At 32.9% G+C, this 13456-nt stretch overlaps 1 long non-coding RNA gene across 1 annotated transcript; it reads right to left on the reverse strand.

Annotated features, from left to right (window-relative positions):
- Positions 1-2410: 2410 nt before the first annotated feature.
- LOC149647444 (uncharacterized) lies at positions 2411-4386 on the reverse strand. The gene is made up of 2 exons (XR_016371954.1): positions 3396-4386; positions 2411-2573 (listed from the first exon to the last, which is right to left on the reverse strand). It is a non-coding gene; the product is annotated as an uncharacterized LOC149647444 (long non-coding RNA).
- Between the last annotated feature and the right edge of the window lie 9070 nt (positions 4387-13456).

A 13456-nucleotide genomic window follows, 5' to 3' on the forward strand; every position in this document is an offset into this window, starting at 1 on the left:
CGAAGATTTTGCTTAATATCTCGGCCCCTGTTTGTCGTAGCCCTAAGTTTTAAGTATCCTTGGAAAGGGGACAAATAGGACTACGACATACTCAAAGGACATCCCCGTATCTCTGGTAGAACCAGAGTTACGAGCCTCGAAAGTTGGGTGTGACGGAGGGTGTGGTGGTTATGAACATTTTCCTTAATAACTCGGCCCCTGTTTGTCGTAGCCCTAAGTTTTAAGTATCCTTGGAAAGGGGCCAAATAGGACTACGACATACTCAAAGGACATCCGGGTATCTATAACAGAACCGGAGTTATAAGCCTCCAAAGTTGGGTGTAATGTTAATCCTATGGAGGGGGGTTTGTTTACGTTTTGCTTAATATCTCGGCCCCTGTTTGTCGTAGCCCTATGTTCTTAGTATCGTTGGAAAGGGGACAAATTGGACTATGACATACTCAAAGGACATCCCCGTACCTCTAGTAGAACCAGAGTTACGAGCCTCGAAAGTTGGGTGTGACGGAGGGTGTGGTGGTTATGAACATTTTCCTTAATTACTCGGCCCCTGTTTTTCGTAGCCCTAAGTTTTAAGTAACCTTGGAAAGGGAACAAATAGGACTACGACATAATCAAAGGACATCCGGGTATCTATAACAGAACCGGAGTTATAAGCCTCCAAAGTTGGGTGTAATGTTAATCCTATGGAGGGGGGTTTGTTTACGTTTTGCTTAATATCTCGGCCCCTGTTTGTTGTAGCCCTATGTTCTTAGTATCGTTGGAAAGGGGACAAATTGGACTATGACATACTCAAAGGACATCCCCGTATCTCTAGTAGAACCAGAGTTACGAGCCTCGAAAGTTGGGTGTGACGGAGGGTGTGGTGGTTATGAACATTTTCCTTAATTACTCGGCCCCTGTTTGTCGTAGCCCTATGTTTTTAGTATCCTTGGAGAGGGGGCAAATAGGACTATAACATACTCAAAGGACATCCCCGTATCTCTAATATAACCAGAGTTATAGGCCTCCAAAATTGGGTGTAATGTTAATCCTATGGAGGGGGGTTTGTTTACGTTTTGCTTAATATCTCGGCCCCTGTTTGTCGTAGCCCTATGTTCTTAGTATCGTTGGAAAGGGGACAAATTGGACTATGACATACTCAAAGGACATCCCCGTATCTCTAGTAGAACCAGAGTTACGAGCCTCGAAAGTTGGGTGTGACGGAGGGTGTGGTGGTTATGAACATTTTCCTTAATTACTCGGCCCCTGTTTGTCGTAGCCCTATGTTTTTAGTATCCTTGGAGAGGGGGCAAATAGGACTATAACATACTCAAAGGACATCCCCGTATCTCTAATATAACCAGAGTTATAGGCCTCCAAAGTTGGGTGTAATGTTAATCCTATGGAGGGGGGTTTGTTTACGTTTTGCTTAATATCTCGGCCCCTGTTTGTCGTAGCCCTATGTTCTTAGTATCGTTGGAAAGGGGACAAATTGGACTATGACATACTCAAAGGACATCCCCGTATCTCTAGTAGAACCAGAGTTACGAGCCTCGAAAGTTGGGTGTGACGGAGGGTGTGGTGGTTATGAACATTTTCCTTAATTACTCGGCCCCTGTTTGTCGTAGCCCTATGTTTTTAGTATCCTTGGAGAGGGGGCAAATAGGACTATAACATACTCAAAGGACATCCCCGTATCTCTAATATAACCAGAGTTATAGGCCTCCAAAGTTGGGTGTAATGTTAATCCTATGGAGGGGGGTTTGTTTACGTTTTGCTTAATATCTCGGCCCCTGTTTGTCGTAGCCCTATGTTCTTAGTATCGTTGGAAAGGGGACAAATTGGACTATGACATACTCAAAGGACATCCCCGTATCTCTAGTAGAACCAGAGTTACGAGCCTCGAAAGTTGGGTGTGACGGAGGGTGTGGTGGTTAAACATTTTCCTTAATTACTCGGCCCCTGTTTGTCGTAGCCCTAAGTTTTAAGTATCCTTGGAAAGGGAACAAATAGGACTACGACAAACTCAAAGGACATCCGGGTATCTATAACAGAACCGGAGTTATAAGCCTCCAAAGTTGGGTGTAATGTTAATCCTATGGAGGGGGGTTTGTTTACGTTTTGCTTAATATCTCGGCCCCTGTTTGTCGTAGCCCTATGTTCTTAGTATCGTTGGAAAGGGGACAAATAGGACTACGACATACTCAAAGGACATCCCGGCATCTCTAGTAGAATCAGAGTTACGATCCTGCAAAGTTTAGTGTGAAAATTATAAGTAACAGTCTAACTAGAAGTGTGACGCTTCCCCCAGTTGAGCATTTCCCTTAATTACGGCTTCTAATTAAGGTACATTAACAAGGAAAATATATTTCCTGAATAATTTCAAGGCGAGGAATCAGAAAAAAATGGTTTCAGAAGCGTATTAAAAAAGTTTCACTGAGATTTCCATGAATTTTATTAAAAAATTACAAATTTGAATGAGTTTTCATTTTCATTTCTTTCCTTGGTGAGTACTTTTGAAACTGGCCTTCTTAGACTGGACCTGCCCTTCTTGCCCCGTTGGACTATAGGATCATAGAACCAGAGTTACGAGCCTGCAAAGTATAGTCTAATGTTAATCCTATGGTGGGGGTTGCTAGTTTACGTTTTCCTTAATTACTCGGCCCCTGTTTGTCCTATTCCTAAGTTTTTAGTATCGTTGGAAAGGGGACAAATAGGACTATAACATACTCAAAGGAATACCCCGTATCTCTAGTAGAACCGGAGTTATAGGCCTCCAGAGTTGGGTCTAATGTTATTCCTATGGAGGGGGGTATGTTTACGTTTTCCTAAATATCTCGGCCCCTGTTTGTCCTATTCCTAAGTTTTTAGTATCGTTGGAAAGGGGACAAATTGGACTATAACATACTCAAAGGACAACCCCGTATCTCTAGTAGAACAAGAGTTACGAGCTTCCAAAGTTGGGTGTAATGTTATTCCTATGGAGGGGGGTATGTTTACGTTTTGCTAAATATCTCGGCCCCTGTTTGTCATAGCCCTATGTTTTTAGTATCCATGGAAAGGGGACAAATAGGACTATAACATACTCAAAGGACATCCCCGTATCTCTAATAGAACCAGAGTTATAGGCCTCCAAAGTTGGGTGTAATGTTAATCCTATGGAGGGGGGTTTGTTTACGTTTTGCTTAATATCTCGGCCCCTGTTTGTCGTAGCCCTATGTTCTTAGTATCGTTGGAAAGGGGACAAATTGGACTATAACATACTCAAAGGACATCCCCGTATCTCTAGTAGAAACAGAGTTACGAGCCATAAAACCTAAGCCTAACGTAAACCATTTGGAGCCTGTACCTTTTGAGTTCTTTTCATTTTAATGCTATAATAATTGGACACTATAATTAATTAAAGAGGTACTTACCAGGCATTAAGCGAAGTGTTTCTTGAGTTTCTTCAAGTGATCTTTCAGCGGAGAACGATGTAGCGGCTGTACAGCTCCTTGCCATGCATGTCTTTTGATAACAGTCTCTACTTGGATAACACGACTGGTTTTAAACGCCCCAAGTACTTTCGAATGGTTGTTTTGTATCCATTATAGCAGCGGGTTGCCCCAAATATTAAATTAGAACGCGTTAATTACATTTAAATAGCCCTATCTTGTGTTCTACACTATCTAGACATTGCTTAAGCCTTGGTACTTTTCCATAATTATTGCTTTTTCGATTACCTTTGGCCTTTAAAACTCAATAAAAAACTAAAGTTTCGGGAATTTTGAAGAATAGTACCTGCACCGCCAATTTCTTTTTCTTTTTTATTTTTAGACTCGTTAGACCGTGAAAAAAAATATGGTGCTAAGATTTTTTGGCGCAAATGATTATTAATGGTAGAAAATCAAATTTTAAAAATCATGTAAAAATGGCTGAAATTTCAAATTTGACATGTTTACCAAGTGACCTAACCTAACCTAACCTAACCTAACCTAAACCTAACCTAACCTAACCTAACCTAACCTAACCTAACCTAACCTAACCTAACCTAACCTAACCCAACCCTATGGTGAATTAATGCGCCGGGACCCTCCATGATATATATAGCAGTGCCTATATCTATAATACTAATTACTACCCTTAATTATCTTTTGCGCTTATTATAATGATATGCAATGAATAGAGGAAGGTGTGAGCTTTCATTTGGTATACATTTTATTATATTTCAAGGTGCAGGTACTATTCTTCAAAATAGCCAAAGTTTCTTTCGCGTAATCATGGTTTGAACACTTCTTAACTATTTTTAATTGCAATTAACGAAAGAACTTGGTTTAATTAAACTAAATAAAGGTGCAAACACGAAAGGTCACACACAGGAGCTAAGCACAGGCTGCCATGATGAACTCAGCTGATGCCGGCCTCAGATAGGACCGGAAATAAGCACAGAGAATTAAGCATTGTTTAATAATATTTTAATGTCCTATAATGCTTTTGAAAACTAAAGAGGGGCTCACTGGACATTCTGGCCAATAAATATTGAGTAGTTTTGATTGATTACGACGTCACGACGGCAGTAACGACACAAAGAAGGCGATTCCAGCTATGTGTTTCTCCATTCTCGCTCTAGCTCTACATATTCTTGCTACTCCGTCTATACTTGTATCTTGATAGGCGGGTTTCGCCATCTATATGTGGAAAATTGAACTGCATTGTGATTAATTTAAACTTTGTTGTTTCAAAGAACTAATTGCAGAATTACTTTTGTTTAAATAAGGTTTAGTTCAACCTGCAATCAAAATAATTATACATTGTAGTTTTAAATTCAAATAATATTTGAGTTTGTATTGTATAGATGTCGCCACACTATTAACGCAGCGGCTTTTTTGAAATTTGAGATCCGAAAACACCCATACCATAAAATCTTATTTTGCTTCTAATTTAGTTAATTATCATTCAAATTAAATGAAAATTACGGATAATAATGCCCATTAACTCCTCTATCTAAATCTGCTTTCAAATTAACGCTATCTATTGCGGTTAAAAAGATATAACGATTTATAGAATTCGGATAATAGTGTGGCGACATCTATACAAGGCAAGTGCCGATGCTAAAAACTACAATGTTTAATTATTTTGATTACAGAGGCAATTGAAGCTTAAATATTCGTAATTAACTACGCAATTATTTCTTTGAAACTTGAAAGTTTAAATAACATTAACGCAGTTCATTTATCTCGCTATAGATGGCGTAGCACCAAACTAACGGTTTTCGCGTTGGAATTACATTGAAAATGTTTTTTGGCTCTAATTCAGTTAATTATCATTCAAATTAAATGAAAATTACGGATAATAATGCCCATTAACTCCTCTATCTAAATCTGCTTTCAAATTAACGCTATCTATTGCGGTTTAAAAGATATAACGATTTATAGAATTCGGACTAATAGTGTGGCGACATCTATACAAGGCAAGCGCCGATGTTAAAAACTACAATGTTTAATTATTTTGATTACAGAGGCAATTGAAACTTAAATAGTCGTAATTAACTACGCAATTATTTCTTTGAAACTTGAAAGTTTAAAAAACATTAACGCAGTTCATTTATCTCGCTATAGATGGCGTAGCACCAAACTAACTAACGGTTTTCGCGTTGGAATTACATTGAAAATGTTTTTTGGCTCTAATTCAGTTAATTATCATTCAAATTTAATGAAAATCACGGATAATAATGCCCATTAACTCCTCTATCTAAATCTGCTTTCAAATTAACGCTATCTATTACGGTTTAAAAGATATAGCGATTTTAAGATATGTATAGCGTAGAAGACACCCAGCAAGGGGCCATAGGAAATACATTGAAAGTTTATTTTGCTTGTAATTAAGTTAATTATCATTCAAATTAAATGAACATTAAACCTAATGAAGATAATTAAGTGCTCTATTTAAACCTGCTTTCAAATTAACGCTATCTATTACGGTTTAAAAGATATAGCGATTTTAAGATATGTACAGCGTAGAAGACACCCAGCAAGGGGCCATAGGAAATACATTGAAAGTTTATTTTGCTTGTAATTAAGTTAATTATCATTCAAATTAAATGAAAATTAAACCTAATGAAGATAATTAAGTGCTCTATTTAAATCTGCTTTCAAATTAACGCTATCTATTACGGTTTATAAGATATAGTGATTTTAAGATATGTACAGCGTAGAAGACACCCAGCAAGGGGCCATAGGAAATACATTGAAAGTTTATTTTGCTTGTAATTAAGTTAATTATCATTCAAATTAAATGAAAATTAAACCTAATGACGATAATTAAGTGCTCTATTTAAATCTGCTTTCAAATTAACGCTATCTATTACGGTTTAAAAGATATAGCGATTTCAAGATATGTATAGCGTTGAAGACACCCAGCAAGGGGCCATAGGAAATACATTGAAAGTTTATTTTGCTTGTAATTAAGTTAATTATCATTCAAATTAAATGAAAATTACAATTAATGAAGACAATTAAGTGCTCTATTTAAATCTGCTTTCAAATTAACGCTATCTATTACGGTTTAAAAGATATAGCGATTTCAAGATATGTATAGCGTTGAAGACACCCAGCAAGAGGCCATAGGAAATACATTGAAAGTTTATTTTGCTTGTAATTAAGTTAATTATCATTCAAATTAAATGCAAATTAAACCTAATGAAGATAATTAAGTGCTCTATTTAAATCTGCTTTCAAATTAACGCTATCTATTACGGTTTAAAAGATATAGCGATTTCAAGATATGTATAGCGTTGAAGACACCCAGCAAGGGGCCATAGGAAATACATTGAAAGTTTATTTTGCTTGTAATTAAGTTAATTATCATTCAAATTAAATGAAAATTACAATTAATGAAGACAATTAAGTGCTCTATTTAAATCTGCTTTCAAATTAACGCTATCTATTACGGTTTAAAAGATATAGCGATTTCAAGATATGTATAGCGTTGAAGACACCCAGCAAGGGGCCATAGGAAATACATTGAAAGTTTATTTTGCTTGTAATTAAGTTAATTATCATTCAAATTAAATGCAAATTAAACCTAATGAAGATAATTAAGTGCTCTATTTAACGCTGCTTTCAAATTAACGCTATCTATTACGGTTTAAAAGATATAGCGATTTTAAGATATGTACAGCGCAGAAGACACCCAGCAGGGGGCCATAGGAAATACATTGAAAGTTTATTTTGCTTGTAATTAAGTTAATTATCATTCAAATTAAATGAAAATTAAACCTAATGAAGATAATTAAGTGCTCTATTTAAATCTGCTTTCAAATTAACGCTATCTATTACGGTTTAAAACATATAGCGATTTTAAGATATGTACAGCGTAGAAGACACCCAGCAAGGGGCCATAGGAAATAAATTGAAAGTTTATTTTGCTTGTAATTAAGTTAATTATCATTCAAATTAAATGAAAATTACAACTAATGAAGATAATTAAGTGCTCTATTTAAATCTGCTTTCAAATTAACGCTATCTATTACGGTTTAAAAGATATAGCGATTTCAAGATATGTATAGCGTTGAAGACACCCAGCAAGGGGCCATAGGAAATACATTGAAAGTTTATTTTGCTTGTAATTAAGTTAATTATCATTCAAATTAAATGAAAATCACAATTAATGAAGAAAATTAAGTGTTCTATTTAAATCTGCTTTCAAATTAACGCTATCTATTACGGTTTAAAAGATATAGCGATTTCAAGATATGTATAGCGTTGAAGACACCCAGCAAGGGGCCATAGGAAATACATTGAAAGTTTATTTTGCTTGTAATTAAGTTAATTATCATTCAAATTAAATGAAAATTAAACCTAATGAAGATAATTAAGTGCTCTATTTAAACCTGCTTTCAAATTAACGCTATCTATTACGGTTTAAAAGATATAGCGATTTTAAGATATGTACAGCGTAGAAGACACCCAGCAAGGGGCCATAGGAAATACATTGAAAGTTTATTTTGCTTGTAATTAAGTTAATTATCATTCAAATTAAATGAAAATTAAACCTAATGAAGATAATTAAGTGCTCTATTTAAATCTGCTTTCAATTTAACGCTATCTATTACGGTTTAAAACATATAGCGATTTTAAGATATGTACAGCGTAGAAGACACCCAGCAAGGGGCCATAGGAAATAAATTGAAAGTTTATTTTGCTTGTAATTAAGTTAATTATCATTCAAATTAAATGAAAATTACAACTAATGAAGATAATTAAGTGCTCTATTTAAATCTGCTTTCAAATTAACGCTATCTATTACGGTTTAAAAGATATAGCGATTTCAAGATATGTATAGCGTTGAAGACACCCAGCAAGGGGCCATAGGAAATACATTGAAAGTTTATTTTGCTTGTAATTAAGTTAATTATCATTCAAATTAAATGAAAATCACAATTAATGAAGAAAATTAAGTGTTCTATTTAAATCTGCTTTCAAATTAACGCTATCTATTACGGTTTAAAAGATATAGCGATTTCAAGATATGTATAGCGTTGAAGACACCCAGCAAGGGGCCATAGGAAATACATTGAAAGTTTATTTTGCTTGTAATTAAGTTAATTATCATTCAAATTAAATGAAAATCACAATTAATGAAGAAAATTAAGTGTTCTATTTAAATCTGCTTTCAAATTAACGCTATCTATTACGGTTTAAAAGATATAGCGATTTCAAGATATGTATAGCGTTGAAGACACCCAGCAAGGGGCCATAGGAAATACATTGAAAGTTTATTTTGCTTGTAATTAAGTTAATTATCATTCAAATTAAATGAAAATTAAACCTAATGAAGATAATTAAGTGCTCTATTTAAACCTGCTTTCAAATTAACGCTATCTATTACGGTTTAAAAGATATAGCGATTTTAAGATATGTACAGCGTAGAAGACACCCAGCAAGGGGCCATAGGAAATACATTGAAAGTTTATTTTGCTTGTAATTAAGTTAATTATCATTCAAATTAAATGAAAATTAAACCTAATGAAGATAATTAAGTGCTCTATTTAAATCTGCTTTCAAATTAACGCTATCTATTACGGTTTAAAAGATATAGCGATTTTAAGATATGTACAGCGTAGAAGACACCCAGCAAGGGGCCATAGGAAATACATTGAAAGTTTATTTTGCTTGTAATTAAGTTAATTATCATTCAAATTAAATGAAAATTACAACTAATGAAGATAGTTAAGTGCTCTATTTAAATCTGCTTTCAAATTAACGCTATCTATTACGGTTTAAAAGATATAGCGATTTCAAGATATGTATAGCGCTGAAGACACCCAGCAAGGGGCCATAGGAAATACATTGAAAGTTTATTTTGCTTGTAATTAAGTTAATTATCATTCAAATTAAATGAAAATTACAATTAATGAAGAAAATTAAGTGCTCTATTTAAATCTGCTTTCAAATTAACGCTATCTATTACGGTTTAAAAGATATAGCGATTTCAAGATATGTATAGCGTTGAAGACACCCAGCATGGGGCCATAGGAAATACATTGAAAGTTTATTTTGCTTGTAATTAAGTTAATTATCATTCAAATTAAATGCAAATTAAACCTAATGAAGATAATTAAGTGCTCTATTTAAAGCTGCTTTCAAATTAACGCTATCTATTACGGTTTAAAAGATATAGCGATTTTAAGATATGTACAGCGTAGAAGACACCCAGCAAGGGGCCATAGGAAATACATTGAAAGTTTATTTTGCTTGTAATTAAGTTAATTATCATTCAAATTAAATGAAAATTAAACCTAATGAAGATAATTAAGTGCTCTATTTAAATCTGCTTTCAAATTAACGCTATCTATTACGGTTTAAAAGATATAGCGATTTTAAGATATGTACAGCGTAGAAGACACCCAGCAAGGGGCCATAGGAAATACATTGAAAGTTTATTTTGCTTGTAATTAAGTTAATTATCATTCAAATTAAATGAGAATTACAACTAATGAAGATAATTAAGTGCTCTATTTAAATCTGCTTTCAAATTAACGCTATCTGTTACGGTTTAAAAGATATAGCGATTTCAAGATATGTATAGCGTTGAAGACACCCAGCAAGGGGCCATAGGAAATACATTGAAAGTTTATTTTGCTTGTAATTAAGTTAATTATCATTCAAATTAAATGAAAATTACAATTAATGAAGAAAATTAAGTGGTCTATTTAAATCTGCTTTCAAATTAACGCTATCTATTACGGTTTAAAAGATATAGCGATTTCAAGATATGTATAGCGTTGAAGACACCCAGCAAGGGGCCATAGGAAATACATTGAAAGTTTATTTTGCTTGTAATTAAGTTAATTATCATTCAAATTAAATGCAAATTAAACCTAATGAAGATAATTAAGTGCTCTATTTAAAGCTGCTTTCAAATTAACGCTATCTATTACGGTTTAAAAGATATAGCGATTTTAAGATATGTACAGCGTAGAAGACACCCAGCAAGGGGCCATAGGAAATACATTGAAAGTTTATTTTGCTTGTAATTAAGTTAATTATCATTCAAATTAAATGAAAATTAAACCTAATGAAGATAATTAAGTGCTCTATTTAAATCTGCTTTCAAATTAACGCTATCTATTACGGTTTAAAAGATATAGCGATTTTAAGATATGTACAGCGTAGAAGACACCCAGCAAGGGGCCATAGGAAATACATTGAAAGTTTATTTTGCTTGTAATTAAGTTAATTATCATTCAAATTAAATGAGAATTACAACTAATGAAGATAATTAAGTGCTCTATTTAAATCTGCTTTCAAATTAACGCTATCTATTACGGTTTAAAAGATATAGCGATTTCAAGATATGTATAGCGTTGAAGACACCCAGCAAGGGGCCATAGGAAATACATTGAAAGTTTATTTTGCTTGTAATTAAGTTAATTATCATTAAAATTAAATGAAAATCACAATTAATGAAGAAAATTAAGTGCTCTATTTAAACCTGCTTTCAAATTAACGCTATCTATTACGGTTTAAAAGATATAGCGATTTTAAGATATGTACAGCGTAGAAGACACCCAGCAAGGGGCCATAGGAAATACATTGAAAGTTTATTTTGCTTGTAATTAAGTTAATTATCATTCAAATTAAATGAAAATTAAACCTAATGAAGATAATTAAGTGCTCTATTAAAATCTGCTTTCAAATTAACGCTATCTATTACGGTTTATAAGATATAGTGATTTTAAGATATGTACAGCGTAGAAGACACCCAGCAAGGGGCCATAGGAAATACATTGAAAGTTTATTTTGCTTGTAATTAAGTTAATTATCATTCAAATTAAATGAAAATTAAACCTAATGACGATAATTAAGTGCTCTATTTAAATCTGCTTTCAAATTAACGCTATCTATTACGGTTTAAAAGATATAGCGATTTCAAGATATGTATAGCGTTGAAGACACCCAGCAAGGGGCCATAGGAAATACATTGAAAGTTTATTTTGCTTGTAATTAAGTTAATTATCATTCAAATTAAATGAAAATTACAATTAATGAAGAAAATTAAGTGCTCTATTTAAATCTGCTTTCAAATTAACGCTATCTATTACGGTTTAAAAGATATAGCGATTTCAAGATATGTATAGCGTTGAAGACACCCAGCAAGGGGCCATAGGAAATACATTGAAAGTTTATTTTGCTTGTAATTAAGTTAATTATCATTCAAATTAAATGAAAATTACAATTAATGAAGACAATTAAGTGCTCTATTTAAATCTGCTTTCAAATTAACGCTATCTATTACGGTTTAAAAGATATAGCGATTTCAAGATATGTATAGCGTTGAAGACACCCAGCAAGAGGCCATAGGAAATACATTGAAAGTTTATTTTGCTTGTAATTAAGTTAATTATCATTCAAATTAAATGCAAATTAAACCTAATGAAGATAATTAAGTGCTCTATTTAAATCTGCTTTCAAATTAACGCTATCTATTACGGTTTAAAAGATATAGCGATTTCAAGATATGTATAGCGTTGAAGACACCCAGCAAGGGGCCATAGGAAATACATTGAAAGTTTATTTTGCTTGTAATTAAGTTAATTATCATTCAAATTAAATGAAAATTACAATTAATGAAGACAATTAAGTGCTCTATTTAAATCTGCTTTCAAATTAACGCTATCTATTACGGTTTAAAAGATATAGCGATTTCAAGATATGTATAGCGTTGAAGACACCCAGCAAGGGGCCATAGGAAATACATTGAAAGTTTATTTTGCTTGTAATTAAGTTAATTATCATTCAAATTAAATGCAAATTAAACCTAATGAAGATAATTAAGTGCTCTATTTAACGCTGCTTTCAAATTAACGCTATCTATTACGGTTTAAAAGATATAGCGATTTTAAGATATGTACAGCGCAGAAGACACCCAGCAGGGGGCCATAGGAAATACATTGAAAGTTTATTTTGCTTGTAATTAAGTTAATTATCATTCAAATTAAATGAAAATTAAACCTAATGAAGATAATTAAGTGCTCTATTTAAATCTGCTTTCAAATTAACGCTATCTATTACGGTTTAAAACATATAGCGATTTTAAGATATGTACAGCGTAGAAGACACCCAGCAAGGGGCCATAGGAAATAAATTGAAAGTTTATTTTGCTTGTAATTAAGTTAATTATCATTCAAATTAAATGAAAATTACAACTAATGAAGATAATTAAGTGCTCTATTTAAATCTGCTTTCAAATTAACGCTATCTATTACGGTTTAAAAGATATAGCGATTTCAAGATATGTATAGCGTTGAAGACACCCAGCAAGGGGCCATAGGAAATACATTGAAAGTTTATTTTGCTTGTAATTAAGTTAATTATCATTCAAATTAAATGAAAATCACAATTAATGAAGAAAATTAAGTGTTCTATTTAAATCTGCTTTCAAATTAACGCTATCTATTACGGTTTAAAAGATATAGCGATTTCAAGATATGTATAGCGTTGAAGACACCCAGCAAGGGGCCATAGGAAATACATTGAAAGTTTATTTTGCTTGTAATTAAGTTAATTATCATTCAAATTAAATGAAAATTAAACCTAATGAAGATAATTAAGTGCTCTATTTAAACCTGCTTTCAAATTAACGCTATCTATTACGGTTTAAAAGATATAGCGATTTTAAGATATGTACAGCGTAGAAGACACCCAGCAAGGGGCCATAGGAAATACATTGAAAGTTTATTTTGCTTGTAATTAAGTTAATTATCATTCAAATTAAATGAAAATTAAACCTAATGAAGATAATTAAGTGCTCTATTTAAATCTGCTTTCAATTTAACGCTATCTATTACGGTTTAAAACATATAGCGATTTTAAGATATGTACAGCGTAGAAGACACCCAGCAAGGGGCCATAGGAAATAAATTGAAAGTTTATTTTGCTTGTAATTAAGTTAATTATCATTCAAATTAAATGAAAATTACAACTAATGAAGATAA

Source organism: Phalangium opilio, unplaced genomic scaffold (genome assembly GCF_054372755.1).
Source record: "Phalangium opilio isolate 3A_F unplaced genomic scaffold, DU_Popi_V2 ptg000089l_1, whole genome shotgun sequence".
Taxonomy (NCBI): Eukaryota; Metazoa; Arthropoda; class Arachnida; order Opiliones; family Phalangiidae; genus Phalangium; species Phalangium opilio.